The following is a 10,249-nucleotide window of genomic DNA, read 5'->3' as shown; positions in this document are numbered from 1 at the left end:
AATTGGCGCCGATTCGTACTGTGGGCTGCTCAAGAAACACGGGGACACGGATGGCACGATCACTCGTATCGTCCGTGGCTTCCTTTCTTGTCCCTGTGTTTCTTGCGCAACCAGAAGCACGCATGCCTCCGTGGCCTTTAATGGGTATAGAGCCATTACGCCTGGAGGGCCTAGTCGAAATTCCGCCATCGATCGGACGCGTAATTGTCTCTCTCTCTCTTTTTTAAATGCAGAACAGTCTTTATCTTATACCAATGACTTTGCAATATGTATAGTTAGGTTGCTCTCTCGCCACATTTCAAGCCTCTCAATAAACCAAAAATAATAAAAAAATAAATACGTACCCGATGATGCCATCGAACCTGGGTGAGGGTATTTATTGAAGTGTGCACATCTTGCAGGTAAGAAACGGACATGCGGTCTAATAAGTGTATTCCACTTGCACGGCAGTGCAGACACATAAAAAAGAGCCTCGTAATGTTCCTATTCATCCTTGAGACATCCCGCTCGGACAACGTCCACATTTAACAAGAAATGCTAAAATTGTGGTAAGGATATACACTCCTTAACAATATAAAATATACCGCTCGCACGAAAGAAAAGTTGATCACATAGACACTTCAGTTGGACGATCATTTGACTGATGCCACTTAACGGAACGAAAGGCCGAACACCGAAATAGCGCTGCAGATGCATGCGTACTTGCCTCATGCCAACGCCAACTGACGTTTTGAGGCAATTGGCGCACGCGTCATGTCGCATAGCAACAACTTACCTCTGTCGTTCGTCTGTGCCGATAAAAGCGGGAGCGCGCCAGTTTCCCCCGGTTGGATCGTCTTTAGAGTCGGCCTAGGCCGTGACGTCGTCTTGCCACGTCGTCTTGCTGCTGTTGTCACACACACGCTCGTGTCACACACACGTATTTTGCAGTCAACGCTCACTGTCTTTTCCGTACTTAATTTTATTACACGTTGCGCTGTCCATCCCCCAGCGATTCGCGACGACCCCTACTGAGGGGCGCGCACAGTTAATAGCTGTTATAGGATTGCGTAACCCTGCAGTAAGTTCTGGCTGTGTGGTTGAAGGGGATGCCAAGTGCCCCTAATGATCAGGTGGAAAGGTCACAAATAATGTATCACTGCTTTGGTTCTGAATTCGCAAATCTCCCCAGTTTCGCAACTTACACGACCGTATCCTACGCTACATGTATATGCCTCTGTTTACAACGGAGTGAAAGTGAACGCGAGGACGCCCTTCAAGGCCGACTTAATTCGCCCGGTACCCGTCACTAACGTTGCTTCCAACAAACGGAGGGAGGAACTCGTATACAGTGCCCTTAAGTTTACGTGGTTAATCTCAACCTTCAAGTTACGCCAGCGTTCCTGTGGCCATGAACTACAAATGTATGCCGCGGTTATTGCAGAAGTCATTTGGGCGCTTCATATTGTGCACGATTCTTTAACGCAGGTTCCATTGGAGAAGGGAGAGAGAGAAAAAGCGATGGAAATGCAGGGAGGTCAACCATTATGCACGTCCGTTTAGGTATACCCTCTGCAGGGGAAAGGGGATTACAATTAGATTGAAAGAAAGAGGGAAAGCATTTAGGGTGTCGCTTCGTCCGGACGGGCACATCGAGACTACAGTCGCTCACCGAGGTCTGTCGACATTTTTACTAAGGATTTTTATTATACGGAAATAAATGCATCCTCCCCGGTAGCTCCGAGTACCCAGTGCCAGAGTGATCGGCTGGCAACGATCTTCTATTCCTTTCGAAACGGGGCAGTCTTCAGCAATTCCGAAGGAAAGCTCGGTTTTGTTCGGCATATTAATACATCATTAGTATGTACACGTCACTTTGACGCGGTGAGTTCTTGCGGTTTCTTGACGGCGCGCGACAGACAGGCAAAGTGGGCGCAGCCCGAAATCTTTGAGCAATAGCAGAGTGCTTATGGCGAAAAGGCGTAGAACCGGAAACAATTATTTTTCTTTTGTTCTGTCTAGTAATGCATAATCAGTGCCTACACGTCATGGCAGATGGGGAGTACTCGTGGTTTCCTTGACGTCGCGTCTCAGACAGGCGAAGTGAGGGTGGCCCGAATTTTTTTGTCTAATCGACGAGGACTGATTACAGAAATTGAATATAAACGTTCAGAATAGCTTCATGTTATAGCGCACCGTCTTACACGCTGACCATAGAAAGAATCCCCATAAAACGGATTAGTAAGAAAAGTACGTACGATGCAGACGGGATTGGACAAGTGGCTGTGACAGTGATATCACGTACCACGCCAGATTGACGGACTCTAACGGACGATGTGTGTGTGCTGTGCTATGTGCTCCCTCTCTCTCCCCCTTCCCCTTCTTTCATCGCCCTATCCCTCTCCCATGGATAGGGTAGCAAACCGGTTAAGCTAAACTGGTTAACCTCCCTGCCTTTCCTTCTCCACCTTTTCCTTCGTTCCTTCCTTCCCATAAAACGGGGGCTTTTTAGACCGCACAGTATAAATAAAATATTGCATGTGGCGTCCAGATAGCACAATTTTAGTCCTTGAGCTGGATTACTCGAAAAGGCGGACATTGCTTGCATGAAAAATGAAAATGCATAACTAACAAATATGCCTTGCAAATTGACCTGCTACAATTCGTATAGTGCAATATGTGCTGTAAATTAATCAGTTAACACTTAATTAGTGAAACATTGTTAATTAATTTATTGCGCATTTAGCCTTCTCGTGCAAGTAATGTCTGCCTCTTCGAGAAATAGCACTCAAGGACCAGAATTGTGCTATCTGCCACATGCAATTTTTAAATATTCTGTATGGTCTAAAAAACACCTGGTATATATAGAAAGCCCGCGCCTACCAGGCCACCTTTTTGGTAATATTCATATGCTTTAAAAGGGGAGTGACTAATCAAATGCATGCACGTGCTCTACGCAGACAGCAAAATACAGCGAGCGCATTTCACATTCCTGTATCACGCTTTTATCCCTTAGAGTCAGACAAAGGTGCCAACATTTCCCTTTACATTCTTGTTAAAAAAAAGAAGAACAACGTTTTAAGGCGCATTGAAAAAAGAAATTGTGTTCACTACGGCTCTATTGTATTGCTTTAATTATTCTCGGTGCGGTGCACGGCGCCTATAGATAAGCGTGTTGAATAATCGGTAACCGACCGGGTTATGATCACTCGCATTTCTGTCGTCGTTTTCCAGACTTTGCGGACTCGCTTTCGTTGGTCGCCCATCGGAACTGATTGCGCTGTGGCGCGGAGTAAACGGACGCAGCCAGTGCGCGAGAAGGAGTGGCTCACACGCAGGGCAGGCGAACAGCCGCCCGGCCGTTCCCACGTGTCGCTGGGCGCGTCGACTCGGCGTGCAGATTGCCCGGGCCGACCCGCGCTGCCTTGCTCCGCATCGGTCGCTGGTGGACCGCGTCTCGCTGGACGACGTCGTCCGGCGTACGCCCAGCCAGCACCGCGGTATACGTGCACTGATTGTCGGCCGTCGCTCGTCCTGTAGCGAGAGCGCCTCTCACGGCCGGCTACGCAGTGCGACCCACAAGTACCGTGCAGTGACGTACGAGCGGCGCCGGTTGTAATCTCCGCGGCATGAACTCGCGAAACATCGCGCATGATGGCGGCTTGGGATTGGCAGGCGTTCGCGATCCGAGCGACCACGCTTAGTTAGCAACAGTGCACATATGCGCCGCGCCGGCAACTCGTGAGACACTCGTGCTCATCAGGCGAACGTGGTTCCTCATTCACGAGTCAGCTTGCACACTGGAGCGGTTCGTAAGAATTGACGCCGGCAAATCCTGATAGCGCACATATATCATATGCGAAAACCCGGAGGTCGAGTTACAAACAATATTTACGAACGACAGTCTCTCTTAATTCGACCCACGAAGTGAACATTTTACGACAACGCGCAAGACAAGTCGTTCGTCGAGAGATGTCTGTGCGCGTATTCGCAAAAAACGTTCTTACGCTTAAACTGTTTGGGAGAGCGGATGCCACCTAATCGTGTTGAAGGAGATAATATTAGCAAAGGCGGGCGGAATATGGCAGACAGCACTTAGGAAGGAAATGCTTTGCGAATTCGACCCCTGACGAAAAGACAGATATTCATTAGAGGCATGGCTTCCCTCATCTTACCCCTATAATGAGTAACCTAAAATCCAGACCATCGTGCGTTGTGCCAGTGGTTTTGTACTAACGGGCTGACGCCGCTATCACGGCGCTGCACGGTATTGGTTGAACGGGGCATATAGAAGGAGCGAATTATTCGCTATCGGAGAGACAATAGCCTGTAGTACTTACCTTTAGAGGCGCCGCCTGCCCATGTCGCCGTAGCATGCTCTCCATCCATTTCAAGTCGATCCTACGAGCCATGAAGGGATTCAGCACATAGGTAGAATGTGCGCGCTATGTAAATGTAGGTAGACTTACCGCAAACGTATTCGGAGTGCACGGATAAAAACTAAAAAGAAGAAAATCCATATTTGCGTGGGTTGCACTCGAGAAGTGCAGCATTTTGTGCTGCATGAAGTACACGAAAGAGAAATCAGAAGAAGTACAGACTGCACCCTTCCGTTGTAAGGTGTAGGTGTCACCTGCAGAGGAATTCCTTTCATTCGTTTTTTTTTTCTTCGATTCCTTGCTTATAGCAGCACATTTTTTTGCTACTTCGTTCAACAAACATGAAACTTTCTTAGATTAAATTAGTATTCTACATGCCCCGAGTGTTATCTGTAAGGTTGCACAAGCACTTGTGGGTGTTCAGCTTCCTCGAATTTCTGCGCAGAAGTTGTGTGGAAGCATTCGTGATAATATCTCGCACTCGTACCGCGCCTATGGATCCAAAGTTCATTTACCTGTTTTGATAAGGTTATTTATGCGCTTAGCCCTACAAGAAATAGACACACAGCGTCAAATCCGCTTCTAGGCTTGTTGCCTCGAGTGCTTCCGCGCACTGTAATAACCCGTCAAGCTGTTTCCGTGGCCAGCCATTTCCCAATTTGGTGCCACCGTAGGCAGGCGTCTGCAGAGTTCATCCTTCATATCAGTTCCGAGATTCCGCTTGAAACTGCGGGCTTGCTCCTCTTCTTTCTGCACGGAGACTGACGCACCGCCATTGACTGACAAGATGAAGCTCGTCGTCTCCTGTCACCTGCTAAAATATGCCTGAAATGGCTACTATGAAAAAAAAAATTTCTGATTGAAAATTCACTTTGCTCACAGCGCGCACTGCCGTGATATTAATTGTTGTTGTGCTCGGAAAAGTGGCGTTTTATAGTTTTTGTTGCCCCATGGGTGAAGCCACAGTCAGGAGATCCTCTATATGCTGTTTTGCCGTGCATTTTGACCGGGTTATGAAACATTTTATTATATAGGGAGGTTCGCAAGAGAGACACAATTAAAGAACTCTGGTCGGCTGCAGTAATCTGCATTCTCGATTGATCTCGAACGGGGTCAAGTTTGTTTTACCCATATGAATGCGCAACTGTGGAAGTTATAAGATGTTACGTATACGCACTGATTTTTCGGACGCCCTGTATGATACACGCACGCATACACAGCGCAGTTATGTGTTTTGAAACTCGCGCGGTGTGGTTGACCTTGCCTCAAGTTCGACATGTGAGTCACACCTGGCGCATATTTCTCGGTGCCAGCTGCGCGAGTGAACAGGAAGTCAACCCAAACATTTAGTTGCCGTTGGTTGGCTTTCGTGCGCTTTCAGTGCCAGCCAGTCACGTAGACCATATACAATATCGCGGCTGCATGTCCTGATCGAATAGCTATGTCGCAAACATAGCTTTGAGTCAGTAAAGTCATCATTTAGATAAAGGTAACTACAATACCAACCTTGATGACAAAGCTGCACGTTGCTACAATACGAACCCGCGCACCTTCATATCGCGCGAACAACGCTGCATATATATATATATATATATATATATATATATATATATATATATATATATATATATATATATATATATATATATATATATATATACGTGAAAAGAACAGAAAAACAAAAAAAGAAGGATAAGCGTCAGCCACGGAGATAATCAAGTTCTGCGTCTCTCACGCCATCAACAAAAGAACTGGATTATCTCCGTGGCTGGCACTTATTCTTTTTCTGTTTTTTTCTGTTCTTTATGTCACATTCAATGTTGTCTTTATTTACTGCTTCTGCAAATAAAGTATTTCGTTGCTAGTCAGTGCTCTGTCCCGTGCTCTCTACTCGCTCGTCCTGCGTCGCGCTGTTTCTGTTTTTTATTCTATGAAGCATACGTTTTTTTTTTTGTGCGTGTGTGTCTTATATGTAGGAACATGCGGCTTTTTATATACGATCCTGCTGGCAGTGATGATAGCAAATACTGCAGTGCTGCCCTGGTGTCGGTGAATACCAACCATATTCCAAGTGGTTCGTCATGGCTGACGAGACCAAGTACCGCGGAAAGCGGTCCAAGTTCCGCAGCCGTCAATGTCGACTGTGGCACGCCTTGAAAGTGGTAGTCGTGACTGTCACTGGGAAAACCACGGCTCCGGACGAGTCCAGGAGAGTTGCTGCGCCAGTAATATAAACATGTACATGTTTGGCGTACCTCTCGTGCAATATAAGCATAGATTTAAAACAAAATGACAGATCAGATTTTTTTTTTATTCCTGGTATTGATGAGGTGCAGGCACTCCAAGTCTCACTAGACACCAAGGAGAAATCAATGGCATAGTGGCGCGCTGCGCAAACAACTGGTATTAGAAATTAGAGAACTCACCCATACTTTAGTCAAGCAAGGGCGCCACGTCACATTTCAGCGGCGTCCAAGTCAATGCGGTCTCATAGGTAATGGTCTTGCCGATAACGCTGCTCGATCAGCTCTTCCTGACCCCCCAAAAATCGATACCATTATCAAGGTCAGGTGCCACTGCAAAATCATGTCCTCCGTGTAGAACAGCCGAAATTTTCCCAACCGGTGCACTACCTGGACTATTCACTCCCCCTTCGTACCCCATCTGGACCCTGCCGACGTGAGGCCACGCTGCTTTGTCGGCTATGGCTAGAAGTGGCATTTACGAAACATATTGATTTTTTGCATTGGAATTGCCGTGAACACTACATGTGGTGACTCTGGTCGCAAGGATACCCTTTAACACTTTCTGCGTGACTGTCCTCGCTACATTGTATAGAAACGATTGCTTGCTCGCTTTGATCACAGACATTGATCCTCAGAGCAAGCAAATTTTGAATGCCGACCTCACAAGCCGTTGTAGCACAGGGCGACGAAAGAATTGCTGCAGGTTTTAACGACAACGGACTTGCACAAACGGCTTTGACTGTTTTTTTGCACTGCTGCAGGCGATGCTGTGCTGTGATAGTATGTAGTGATCGTGATCGACTGGAATCGTGCGTCGGCGACTTTGTGCTTTATGTATTTCTCTCTCTATTTTCTTCTCCTCACCGTTGCCCAGTGTAGGGTAGCAAACCGTATTGGCGATTCTGGTTAAGCTCCCCGTCTTTCTCTTTTCTTTCGTCTCTGTCTTCTACATAAGGAATCCATATGTGTTCATATGGGATCATTGGACGTAGGGCACATGGGTTTTATATTTCTTTTCTCTTCTCTCCTGCAGAAGTCTAGCTTCATCGTGAGAAAGGACGACAACGGCGGTTGCACAGATGCTAGTCTGTTACGGGGCCATGTGAAAGTATGGCATCAATAATTTTGGCGCCATTTGACTTTCATGTACGAAACAGGAAACAGGTCGAATTAAATTAACTGAATAATGAACGTGAACTCATTTCGCTTAGTGTTTTCATCACGTTGCAGTTCGCCAATTTGGTGTTCCTTTTAGCCGTGCTGATAGTAGTGTATCAAATCAAAGGAAAAGACAACATGGTGTAGTTTCATCGAATGGGGCGAAGCAGCTGAAATGGGTGAAGGAGAATATTTTAGTAATGCCATAGGTTTTCCTGCTCTAAACTACAACCTCTTGCTTGAAATAAGCAATAATCACCCAACGGCATCGAATCGGGTCACAAATGGTTAACCAGACACCGAGCAGACCAAACTGTGGCTACCAGAACTTCTTCAGATACTCAGACACTTCTACAGCTTTGTATGAAGTTAACTGTAAACTTGCTTCGAGGAAGCAGTTCAGTTAAAGCACAACTGTAGAATCAGTAACAACGTCATTGTTTATTTTTATTATCCGCGAGATGTCGTAAGAATCCTAAGCGTCCCAAAGAAGTGCGCTTTTTTTTCTTAATGGCACCTTCTCGTTGGGCGTTTGCCGCTTGTTATGCATCCCTGTCAGCCACATCTCCATTTTCTTTCAATTTTCGTTTGCATAGAGGTTCCTCTTCGCAAGCGTTTCTACACAGTGGTGGGCGTGGCGGGTCTCGGTGGCTCACGTCGACTCTGGTCCGTTTAGCGGAGGAGCTCCTTTAAGGTCTCCATCTGAATTCCAATGAAGTAATTTCTCACTCTCTAGTAAACTTGGCTATAGTGAACTTCTCTCTATATAAATAGATGATGCAGTCTGTCTCTTTGATGACATTTCCCTCTATAGGCCAACGGCCATGGTGACCGCGCCAGTCATGCGGTTGTTCGGTGCCTGTGTAGCGACAACCATGGCCCGCGTGCGTAGCTGCCTGCGGTGCGTCCGCTCCTTGCGGGAGCAGGCGGCGCCGAGTGGCCCACCGACCCGGCGGCTGACCGCGCACGACGAACGGTTCTCCGTCGTGCGTGGCCAGCCGAGGTGCCTCCGCTCGAGCCAGGCTGCGGCGAGACGGCGCATCCCGGCCCCGCGCGAGACCGGCCGCGGAAGAGCAGTGCCGTCCCATCCAGCGCGTCTCTTAAGGCGACTGGCGCACATTTGCAAGTCTGGGGGAATGCCACGACACGCACGGCCATGGAAATATGCGCGCGCTGGGGAGCACGACCGGCGTGCTCTTGCTACTTGACCCCCGGCAGAGCGATCGCCAATGCGCATCACGGGCAGCGCGTCCAACGCGGAGGGGCGAACCGCCGGCGCTTTCGAAAGCGGCGGCCGCCGATGTAGGACGCGACTCGCCTCGTTGCCGCGCGGAATGCGTTTGCCGCCGCCGCCGCAGCCCCCGGCGAAGGCCTCGGCTGCGCGATCTGCCTCGAGCTGCGCGCGGCGTCGTCACCCGAAGGTCCGCGGCACGCAACGCGAGTCTCTGCGCGAAAAACGGGTTTCGCGGTTGTGAGGGCCCTTATGTGTCGAAATTCCGGACTATAACCCCCGTCTGGCGCGGCTCTCGGCGCGTTTACGAAGCACGGAAGCACTGTGCTTGCTTGCGTTGCTTGCCGGCACATGCGACGCTTTGTGCAAAAGCTGCAACACTGCGGAATACGGTGCTTCAAACTCGCTTAATATATATATTTTTCTTGGTAATTATGGTTACCTGGATAACATCTCTTGGTTTCAGTAACGCTTATATATGCTCCTCAAGGCGCATTGGTTTTTTGACGTTGAAAAGAGTCGATCGCTACTACCTATAGACTCCGATTTCACGCGTTCTAAGCGATATAGTTCCAGCTATAATGGGAATAGTTAAGGCGAAAAAGAAAAGTATTTGATATCAATCTACCGCGGTTAGATGAACCTTGCATCACGTCAGGCATGGAGTTAAGAAATACTAAAGGTAATTTAACGACTGCTGAGAGAAATCAGACTTGTCAGTGAGGATTCTTTTGCCTTACGACACGCTTGCTTTTCCAAAATAAAGGAGAATATGTTAGGTTGTGGCATGTAACACCACATTTGTTACGTCGCCGCCCCCCCCCCCCTTCCCAGAAAAAAAAGAAGAAATGTAACACTGCAGAACGGTGCTTCGTTTACCATTTCTTTCTTGCTTTTTTTCTTCTGTTTGGCCCTTCTTCTCTTCAATTTATCGTCAGTAATCTAGCTCCACGCTCCTAATCTTTATTGCTGCACGAAGGCAGCAGCGCATAATGGACCAACTAACTCGGTTCAAACCGATTCATTTTCTCGTCATCATTAGCAACTACGCATGTACGCGCAGTCTGAGAACGCCATTACCTTCTGCAAATACGTGCCGCACGCACGATCTGCCGCAAAAGTGCTAAGGCCACCGCTCTCGTTTCTCCACAGTGCCAGCTCCCGTGCACATTTGAGCTAAGGTCGTCGGCCTTCTCGGTCGGGACGCAAGCTCGCCGGCTTGCCAAAGCTACCATCGAGCCAGCGTCATCACACGC

The 10,249-nt window shown here is 48.0% G+C and overlaps 1 long non-coding RNA gene across 1 annotated transcript; it reads right to left on the bottom strand.

Annotated features, from left to right (window-relative positions):
- Positions 1 to 783: 783 nt before the first annotated feature.
- LOC139055832 (uncharacterized) lies at positions 784 to 4,570 on the bottom strand. Its single transcript, XR_011511921.1, has 3 exons — positions 4,449 to 4,570; positions 4,320 to 4,380; positions 784 to 886 (listed from the first exon to the last, which is right to left on the bottom strand). It is a non-coding gene; the product is annotated as an uncharacterized lncRNA (long non-coding RNA).
- Between the last annotated feature and the right edge of the window lie 5,679 nt (positions 4,571 to 10,249).

This window comes from Dermacentor albipictus, chromosome 1 (assembly GCF_038994185.2).
Source record: "Dermacentor albipictus isolate Rhodes 1998 colony chromosome 1, USDA_Dalb.pri_finalv2, whole genome shotgun sequence".
NCBI lineage: Eukaryota > Metazoa > Arthropoda > Arachnida > Ixodida > Ixodidae > Dermacentor > Dermacentor albipictus.
Note: the sequence above shows the minus strand (reverse complement) of the source record. Positions and strands in the feature narration are given on the sequence as shown.